Genomic DNA, 9,086 nt, shown 5'->3' with positions numbered 1-9,086 from the left:
TTATTGGACTTAATCTGTCATATAACCTGGAAATAAAAAGCTTGCCTCTCCTTTTCATATAGATAGCCTTTTATTTTGTTTCTTTTTAAACCCTATGTTGGCTAGCACTTTCAGAGCAGCACTCAGTGCTGGTGGCAGTGGTCATCTGTGGCAGATTCTATTTGGGGTAGGGGCCAATGTGTGTCACCCCAAAACATGTTGGTCTCTAAAGACTCTGTTACAGCTGGGGTGACCACATGGCCCAATTCTGAACAGCAAGGCTCAAGTGGAAATCTGCTAAGATTTGGGAAAAGCCTTTGCTTTGCATTCCTCCCTCTCCCCTGCTTCCTGCCTGGAACTTGGATACAGTGCCTGGAGGTGTTGTAGCCATCTTGTAACCATGAGACAATTGAGGACAAAAGTCACATGTAGTGGAATGGAAAGATAGAAGGATTCTAGACCTTGGATGAAATTTTTGAGCAGCTGTTTCAACCCCCAACTTTCAACTTCCTAAATTCTTGTTGTATAAGAAAAAACTATTTCAGTCAATTTGTCATTCCTCACAGCTGTTTCATTCCTCACTGGCACGGCATCTGGGTCTTTATCTTGACTTGAAGGGAGACAGATCTCCTCTTTCACTATTAGGTGAAATGCCAACCATTGGCTATGACTGCTTGTTTACCATGTTAATGAACTATCTTTATAGACCTGATCTGCTAAGACTTAAAAAAAAATCAGGACTGGATACTGATTTTTACCAAACACCTTCTTGGCATACCTCAAAAATGATTATATGGGTTTCCTACCTTATTATGGAGATATAATTGGATTTATAAAAAGACTTTAATGGGCGCCTGGGCGGCTCAGTTGGTTAAGCAACTGTCTTCGGCTCAGGTCATGATCCCAGAGTCCCGGGATCAAGTCCTACATCGGGCTACCAGCTCCACAGGAAGTCTGCTTCTCCCTCTGGCCTTCTTGCCTCTCATGCTCTCTCTCACTGTCTCTCTCTAATAGGTAAATAAAATCTTTTTTTTTTTAAAGGCTTTTAACATTCTATCTTCTCTACTAAAACCCTTTTCTCCAAGAGTGCATTACCATTTGCTACACATGAACTCACTTCTCTAGGGCTTTGGGTGCAACAAGCAGAATTGTTCAACAGGGAGCCCAAGATTTCTTTGACAGACAGAGATCACAAGTAGGCAGAGAGTTCAGGCAGAGAGAGAGAGGAGGAAGCAGGCTCCCTGCTGAGCAGAGAGCCCGATGCGGGACTCGATCCTGAGACCCTGGGATCATGACCTGAGCTGAAGGCAGAGGATTTAACCCACTGAGCCAGCCACCCAGGCGTCCCCAAGATTTCATTCAGATCTTGCCTAGCAGTGAACAACCTGGGATAGGAATTCCTCCTGCCCTCAGCAGGAAGGGTTGCCCCAAAATTGAGCCCCTCTCAGTGGCTAGGCACCACTGCTAGGATTGTTCTCCTGCTTGCTCAAAAAAGAAAAAAAAAGTGGAGATGGGGGTGCCTCCTGGAGAACATGGCATGGTGACTGGGATGGAACCCAGGAAAACTACCAATTTACAGGGTGTCTGCAAGGAGATGCACCAGATACTATCAATTTGTGGATGATGTTAGGGCTTACTTTTAATCTGAATTCGTTAAAACAACAGATACTTATTTTGTAACTAGGACAATGAGCAATTTCCACTTTGAACAAGAAAATATAGGGTCCATAGCTCTTCATGTAGCTCCTCTCCAGAAAGACACTGTTGTTCCTATCCTGACCAAAGCTGTGACGTGACCAACAAAAACAGGAGGGAGAGCCCAGGAGCACCCATTTGGTCCCAGTGGAGCCCAGCCCTCCAACCCCGCGCTGGCAGCAAGCCTTGCTCCTTGCAGGTCTACCTCCAGGGAGGCAGTGCCAGTGGGAGCCCCAGGCAGAGACCACCAGCTAAGAATGAGGGTAGTGGAACAAAAGACAGAGTCCGTCTTTGCGCCACAGTGGCACCAGAGGTCCAAGAGGCTGTGCTACTCAGGATGGAGGCCATGAAAGGTGACAGGAGACCCAGGTAGGGTTGTGGTTCAGGTTGTATTTGAGGGGTTGGGAATAGGATTAAGTTAGGGCTGGGGAGGGAGTTGGGGATAGAATGAGGGTAGGCTGGGTTGCCTGGGTGGCTCAGTCAGTTAAGTGGCTGCCTTCGGCTCAGGTCATGATCCCAGGGCCCTGGGAACAAGTCCCACATCAGGCTCCTTGCTCAGAGAGGAGTCTGCCTCTCCATCTGCTTGCCACTCCCTTTGCTTCTGCTCTCTCTTTCTCTGACAAATAAATCTTAAAAAAAAAAAAAAAAACTAGGGTAGGCTATTTTTCATGCCACAAATATGTTTTAGAACAAGAAAAAGGATGCCTTGCTCATGCCTCCGAGTGCGGGAGACCACTCAAATTGCACCACTGGGTCCGTAAGTCCCATGGACCCATAATTACTCATTTGAGGACTACAGATGTACAGGCCAATCAGCCCATCTCAGCAGAAGTTAAAGTTAATTCCAAGCCAGTATCACTTAGGCACAAAAGCCAACTGGCACCTTTTCATACTCTAATTGTGTACATTCTTTCAATAAAATTTTGAATTTCCAATTGAGTCAAGTCAGAAATGTCTGTTTCCATTTCAGTTTCCTCGCCTTACAGAATCATTTTGGGGTGATTATGGGGCGTGCTCTGGGGGCCCTCTCCCCTGCTGCTGGTAGGCTACACCATCCTACAGAGAGTCTAATCAACATCACCAGTATTAGGGTGCGCCCAACGGCAATGATCACCCCATGGCTTTATTGGCCCCGGGGTGAACCTGGGAGCAGAGAAGCCCTTTCGCATGTTTATCTGCAGCTGTAAGAGGACTCATAGTCACTGTGCGTCCATTTGCAATGATCCCCATCAAGTTATGTCAGGGTCCCCAGGACCCGCTCAGGCTTGATGATATGAAAGAAGGATGCACGAGGCTCAAAAGCAGTTGCCATTGATTATCGTGGAAGGATACGGACTCAAATCCGCAAAGGAAAAATGCAGGTGGAGGCAACAGCTAGGAGAAACCAGGCACGCGGTGGAGTTGTGTCGGGGCCATGCTTCTTTCCCAGCAGCCCCGTGACCACATGGGCAAAGGCTGCCAACCAGGGAAGCACAACAAAGCCTTAGCGGCCAAGGGCACACAGCCGCCCACATGACTGACTCCAGCCTCTTGGACTCCAGCTCCTGCCTTCCCTTCCCACTCCAGAGCAAAAACACACATTGACAATAAATTGCATTCTTGACGTAAACTTCTCTGGTCAAACCAGGACACGGAGCCCAAGGCCTCAGGCACACACGAACACTTTGACCCGCAGAAGAGTCTAAGGGCTCAGAGGTGATCTGAAGAGAGGCCTTTCTGTGGGATATGCAGGATCTGAGCAACCCAGGCCCGCGGGGTCAATGCTTTCCTGCCCAGGTATCCTCCGGCCCTGTAGGAAGGCCCAGTGGAAAACACATGGGTCCATTTCTCCTAAGAGTTTGTGCCCTGGAATGCCTTGCCCATTTTCACCTGTGGTGCTAAGAATCAGGATCTCCACACATAGAGCAAAGGCATTTCGACCTCAAAGCGTCACAATGAGCCAACTTCTCTTAAGACTGCGGCCCCTAGCACATCATCTGGGGACCGCTTGTCCTCACAGTGCCCTCTGTATGGTCCCAGGTGGCCCAGGGTATCAGCACCTTATGGGAACGGGAGTCACTGCCCCTTGAGTCACACACCCAATGCTCACAGAGGAAAAGACCTTCCCCTGACCCTTTCTACCAGAGGCAAAACCCTCCCCAACCCAATCCTACATGGAGGGCCCCAATCTTGTACCTTACCCCCAAATGTGACTCAGGTCATAAATCTATAATAAAGACTCTGTGGGAGGAACCCCTGGTGGAGCCACGTGCCACCAGCTGCCGTTTGTACTCCATGACCAAGAGCATGAGAAGAAGGATCTAAGAAGGTGCCAGCCGCTCCAGCCTCAACCATCCCGGCCGTGAGGCAAATATTTCGGGGTCACCCACAAAAGTGTTGGACTGACCCGTGATCAATAGGCCAGATGTGGATACCGGTGATATCACACACAACAGGAACATTTGAAAGAAAGCTTGTTCATCACGCAAGGGATTCGTGGAGAAGAGGTAGCAGGCATAAGCCCCTCCCACCGAGGGAGCATGGGACCTTCATATTGGCCGGGGCAGGGGCACTAGGGCAAGTTCCCAAGTAGGGGTGTGGGGGGTGGTCCCAAGGTTTAATGTTCCACAGGGACAGGAGGGAACAGGAGTGCCTTTGTATCAGCGGGCCCTGATGTAGGGCAGAAGGGAAGGTGAATCTTGACTGCTGTCAGCAGCAAGACATCAAAAATGGAGTCAGGCTCTATTTCAATTCACTTCTGATGATGATACTGTAATTTTTTTAAATGATTTATTTATTTGAGACAGAGTGTGTGAGCAAGGGGTGGGGAGGGACAGAGGGAGAGAGAGAGTCCTGAAGGTTCTCAGTTGAACTTAGAGCCCAAAGAGGGGCTCGATCGCAGGACCCCAAGATCATGACCTGGGCTGAAATCAAGAGTCAGCCGCTTAACCCACTGAGCCACCCAAGTGCCACAAGTGATTTATAGTAAGAAATACATAGTCGGTCTTTGTTCCCTGTCCAGGTACAAGGCTCCTAAGGCTGTGTTTCTAGGAATTTCCTAAGAAATGGGGACCATAAAGGTGTCTTATGTTATTGAGGTGATCTAAAGATGAGGGCTGGTTGCCAGGGGAACCAACCATAAGACGACAGGCCTGGAACTTTCCATTCCACCTCCCAGCCTTCTGGGAGGAAAGAGAACCTGGAGATTGAGTTCAATCACCAAAGGTCCATGATTTAATCAATCATGCTTAGGTAATAAAACCGTTATAAAAACCTCAAAGGACGGGATTCAGAGAGCTTCCAGCTGAGGAAGCCATAGAGATTCGGGAGAGAGCAGCACAGTCCAGAGGGCCTGGAGGCTCTGTGCCCTTTCCCCAGACCTCGCCCTGTGCATCTCTTCCATCTAGCTGTCCCCGAGTTATATCCATTTATAATAAACCAGTAATCTAGAAAAGATTTTCCTGAGTCCTATAAGCTGCTCTAGCAAATTGACCCAACCCAGGGAAGGGGCTGCAGCAACCTTGATCAGAAGTCCAGGTAATAACCGGATTCATGATTGGCATCTGAGATAAGGGCAGGGGGCAGTACTGAGCCCCCTGATAGGACTGAGCCCCTAATCTATGGGATCTGACACTACTTCCAGGGAGAGAGTGTCAGAACCAAGGTCATTGCTTGACAGAGTTGGAAAAAACACTCAGAAGCTTCATGTCTCATCAATGAATGCATATGCCATCTCTCGTTATTGACTGAGGCTGAATTTGTTCAAATATAAAGAGCCATAAGCTTATCCAGAAAGCTGGAGTGAGGATGAAAAGGCCTTGGAAGACTTCGTATATTCCCTCCCCGAGACCAGCAGCAGCAGCCAGGAGAAATGTCGGCGGGTGTTCTTGGCTCAAATATCTGAGTGATGTTATTAAAAATATTTTTTAGGGCGCCTGGGTGGCTCAGTGGGTTAAGCCGCTGCCTTTGGTTCAGGTCATGATCTCAGGGTCCTGGGATTGAGTCCCACATCGGGCTCTCTGCTCAGCAGGGAGTCTGCTTCCTCCTCTCTCTCTTGCCTCTCTGCCTACTTGTGATCTCTCTCTCTGTCAAATAAATAAATTAAAAAATCTTAAAAAAATATTTTTTAGGGGCGCCTGAGTGGCTCAGTGGGTTGAGCCGCTGCCTTCGGCTCGGGTCATGATCCCAGAGTCCTGGGATCGAGCACCGCATCGGGCTCTCTGCTCAGCAGGGAGCCTGCTTCCTCCCCTCTCTCTGCCTGCCTCTCTGCCTGCTTGTCATCTCTCTCTGTCAAATAAATAAATAAATAATCTTTTAAAAAAAAAATTAAAAAAAAATTTTTTTTTAAGATTTTATTTATTCATTAGAGAGATGGCGCGTACACAAGCACGGGGAAAGGCAAAGGGAGAGGGAGAAGCAGACCTCCCACTGAGCCGGGACCCTGACGTGGAGCTCCATCCCAGGGCCTGGAGATCATGACCTGAGCCAAAGGCAGATGCTTAACCATCAGAGCCTCTCAGGCACCCCTAAAAATATTTGTTAGAAATGTATTTATTTATTTGAGAGAGAGAGAGCAGGGGGAGGGGCAGAGGGAGAGAATCTCAAGCAGCCTCCAAGCCAAGCACAGAGCCTGACCCAGAGTGGCCATGGGGCTCAATCTTACAACCCTGAGATCACGACATAAAATCTTTAATAAAATAAAATAAATTCTATTTTGGGGCACCTGAGTGGCTCAGTGGGTTAAAGCCTCTGCCTTCAGCTCGGGTCATGATCCTGGGATCCTGGGATCGAGCCCCGTATTGGGCGCTCTGCTCAGCGGGGAGCCTGCTTCTCCCTTTCTCTCTCTGCCTGCCTCTCTGCCTACTTGTGATCTCTGTCAAATAAATAAAGAAAATATTTTTTAAAAATTCTATTTTTTAAAAAAACTTCACCTGAAGGCCTTTCTAAAGGGCCTGATGACACCATAACCCAATGGAGATCATTGTAAAATGGACCAACATTTATGAATCAGGCTAAAGGGCATCTCGGTTCCCAGGTTAGGCCTGGCCCCTTAAAGTCAACAAGGAAGGAATCCCCGTTGGTGGAGGGAGTGTCCTGCCACTGGTGATACTGCCTGCAAGAGGCAGCCCACAACCATGAGCACATCCTAAGGGAACTGTAGAAGCTACAGGGTATGTCTTAAGTATATCCTAAGACCACACACACACTGTGCAAGGGGAGAAGTTTTGCCAGCAGGCTGGGTCCGAGAACCCACAGGAGGACCCTTGGACCAGCCACCGAGAGGGTCCTGGCTTCATGCAGGATGGAAATCAAATACAAGCCAGCAGGAGATAAGAGCCAAATTATTGAAGATAAAGAGAGCGCACATAGAGACGGAGCATCTGGGAGACGAGGGACGGAAAGAAGCATAAGCCTCATCTTTCTTTGGGGTCTGGGGCCTTTTTTTTTTTTTTTTTTTTGGCAAATCATGGTCCGAAGTGTGAGTCTTCTCAGGCATCCAGGAACTTGTTAGAACAAACACAAGGGCCCGGGTGTTATTTCTCGGATCTAGGGGGTCTTGGCGACGAGATGTCGAGCACTGGTGGTCTGGAACGCACGGGTGATGGCTTTGTCTGATCATTCTCACCTGGTCCATCCTTAGACGTTATCTTTTCTGGAGAAATCGTGAACGCCTTGTCCCTTACAAGGACATACACTATTTGTATTCTGAGGCCTGTGTCAAGTGCGGTTGCAGGTCCCAGCAAGAATAGAAGCAGGAACTGGGAGCAAAAAGCAGGTTCTTGTGGAGTCCTTCAGTTTCCCTGTCACAGAAGGAAGAACTGAAACAGAGGTCTGTGATTGGATTCCATCCAATTTTCAACATTTAATAAACAATTTTGGATTTAGACCAAGAAAAGAGCACTGCCTGGCTTCTGCACTTGCTTTTTTTTTTTAAAAGATTTTATTTGTTTATTTGAGAGAGAATGAGCATGAGAGGGGGAAGGTCAGAGGGAGAAGCAGACCCCCTGCTCAGCAGGGAGCCTGATGCAGAGCTCAATCCCAGGACTCCAGGATCATGACCTGAGCTGAATGCAGCCACTCAACCAACTGAGCCACCCACGTGCCCAGCACCTGCATTTTATACTGGTAGTAACTTTAACCGCAGCCAAGGTGCCCTGACTGGCTAGCAAATCTCATGACCACCCGCCAAACTAGTAATTTATTATATGGGATCCACTAGACTCACAGAAACGGACGCGTCTTGGCCACCCTTCCCAGCGTTTGTGGCCATGACCTTGGCACTTCCCTTGCTTGATCGAATGGGTGCACCCCGGAAACCGGCCCACCCTACTGTTGCAACCATTGATGTGCGTGTCCTCACCCTGTGGGTACTTTGGGGAGGGGATGCCAATTATTGAAACAACCCAGCATATTTCAAGGGGTACATGATTTTACTGGGAGCCCAAGCACTGTTGAGCAGATACTGTGTGTGCATGTGTGCATGTGTGTGCATGTGTGTGTGCACGTGCTTATGCACATGTGCGTTCAGTCAACCTCTATTTTGAAAACATGCAACCAGCCCGATTCGGCCCCTGGACTGCAGCCTGACAAATCCCCCTCTGGACCAATGGCTTACATTTGGAGGTCAAGATGGGAAAGTATGGCGGATGAAATGGACCGATCCCAAAGATGCTGGAGAAGAAATGTTCTCAACACAGATGCCTAGCAGTTATTTCTCAAGGAAGGGTCTCAAAGGCCTCAGAGCTCATGTTGCTAAGTCGATGACCACTCCTAATGAGGCCCCAAGCAGCCTGGGGTCACTGAAGAATGCCCCAAGACTTGGTCTTCTCATCCCATGGCACCAAACCCTCCAACCAAGGAAAGAGTCCACTTCAGAATTTCTATGCCTGCCCCGAAGTACCACACCTGGTACTGGCAACTTTCCAACATAAGTTTCCCCAATAATCAGATTTCAGGCAAGACACCAGGATGGGGGGTGCCTGGCCGGCTCAGACAGTTAAGCATCCAACTCTCGATCTCTGTGCTCAGGTCTTGATCTCAGAGTCATGAGTTCAGGCCCTGAGCTGGGCTCCACTCGGGGCATGGAGCCTACTTTAAAAAAGAAAAGATCTTTATTTAAAAACAAAACAAAACAAACAAACAAACAAAAAAACACACAAGAAAAAGACCCCAGGAGCTCCAGGCTCTCTCTCTCTCTCTCTCTCTTTTTTTTTTTTTCAGATTTTTTTCATTTATTTGACAGGCAGAGATCACAAGCAGGCAGAGAGGCAGGCAGAGACAGGAGGAAGCAGGCTCCCCGCTGAGCAGAGAGCCTAACTCGGGGCTCAATCTCAGGACCCTGGGAACATGACCTGAGCCGAAGGCAGAAGCTTTAACCCACTGAGCCACCCAGGTGCCCCCAGGTTCTCTCTCTCTCTCTTTTTTTTTTTTTT

This window comes from Mustela nigripes, chromosome 8 (genome assembly GCF_022355385.1).
Source record: "Mustela nigripes isolate SB6536 chromosome 8, MUSNIG.SB6536, whole genome shotgun sequence".
NCBI classification, from domain to species: Eukaryota; Metazoa; Chordata; class Mammalia; order Carnivora; family Mustelidae; genus Mustela; species Mustela nigripes.
This window is presented reverse-complemented; position numbering follows the sequence as displayed.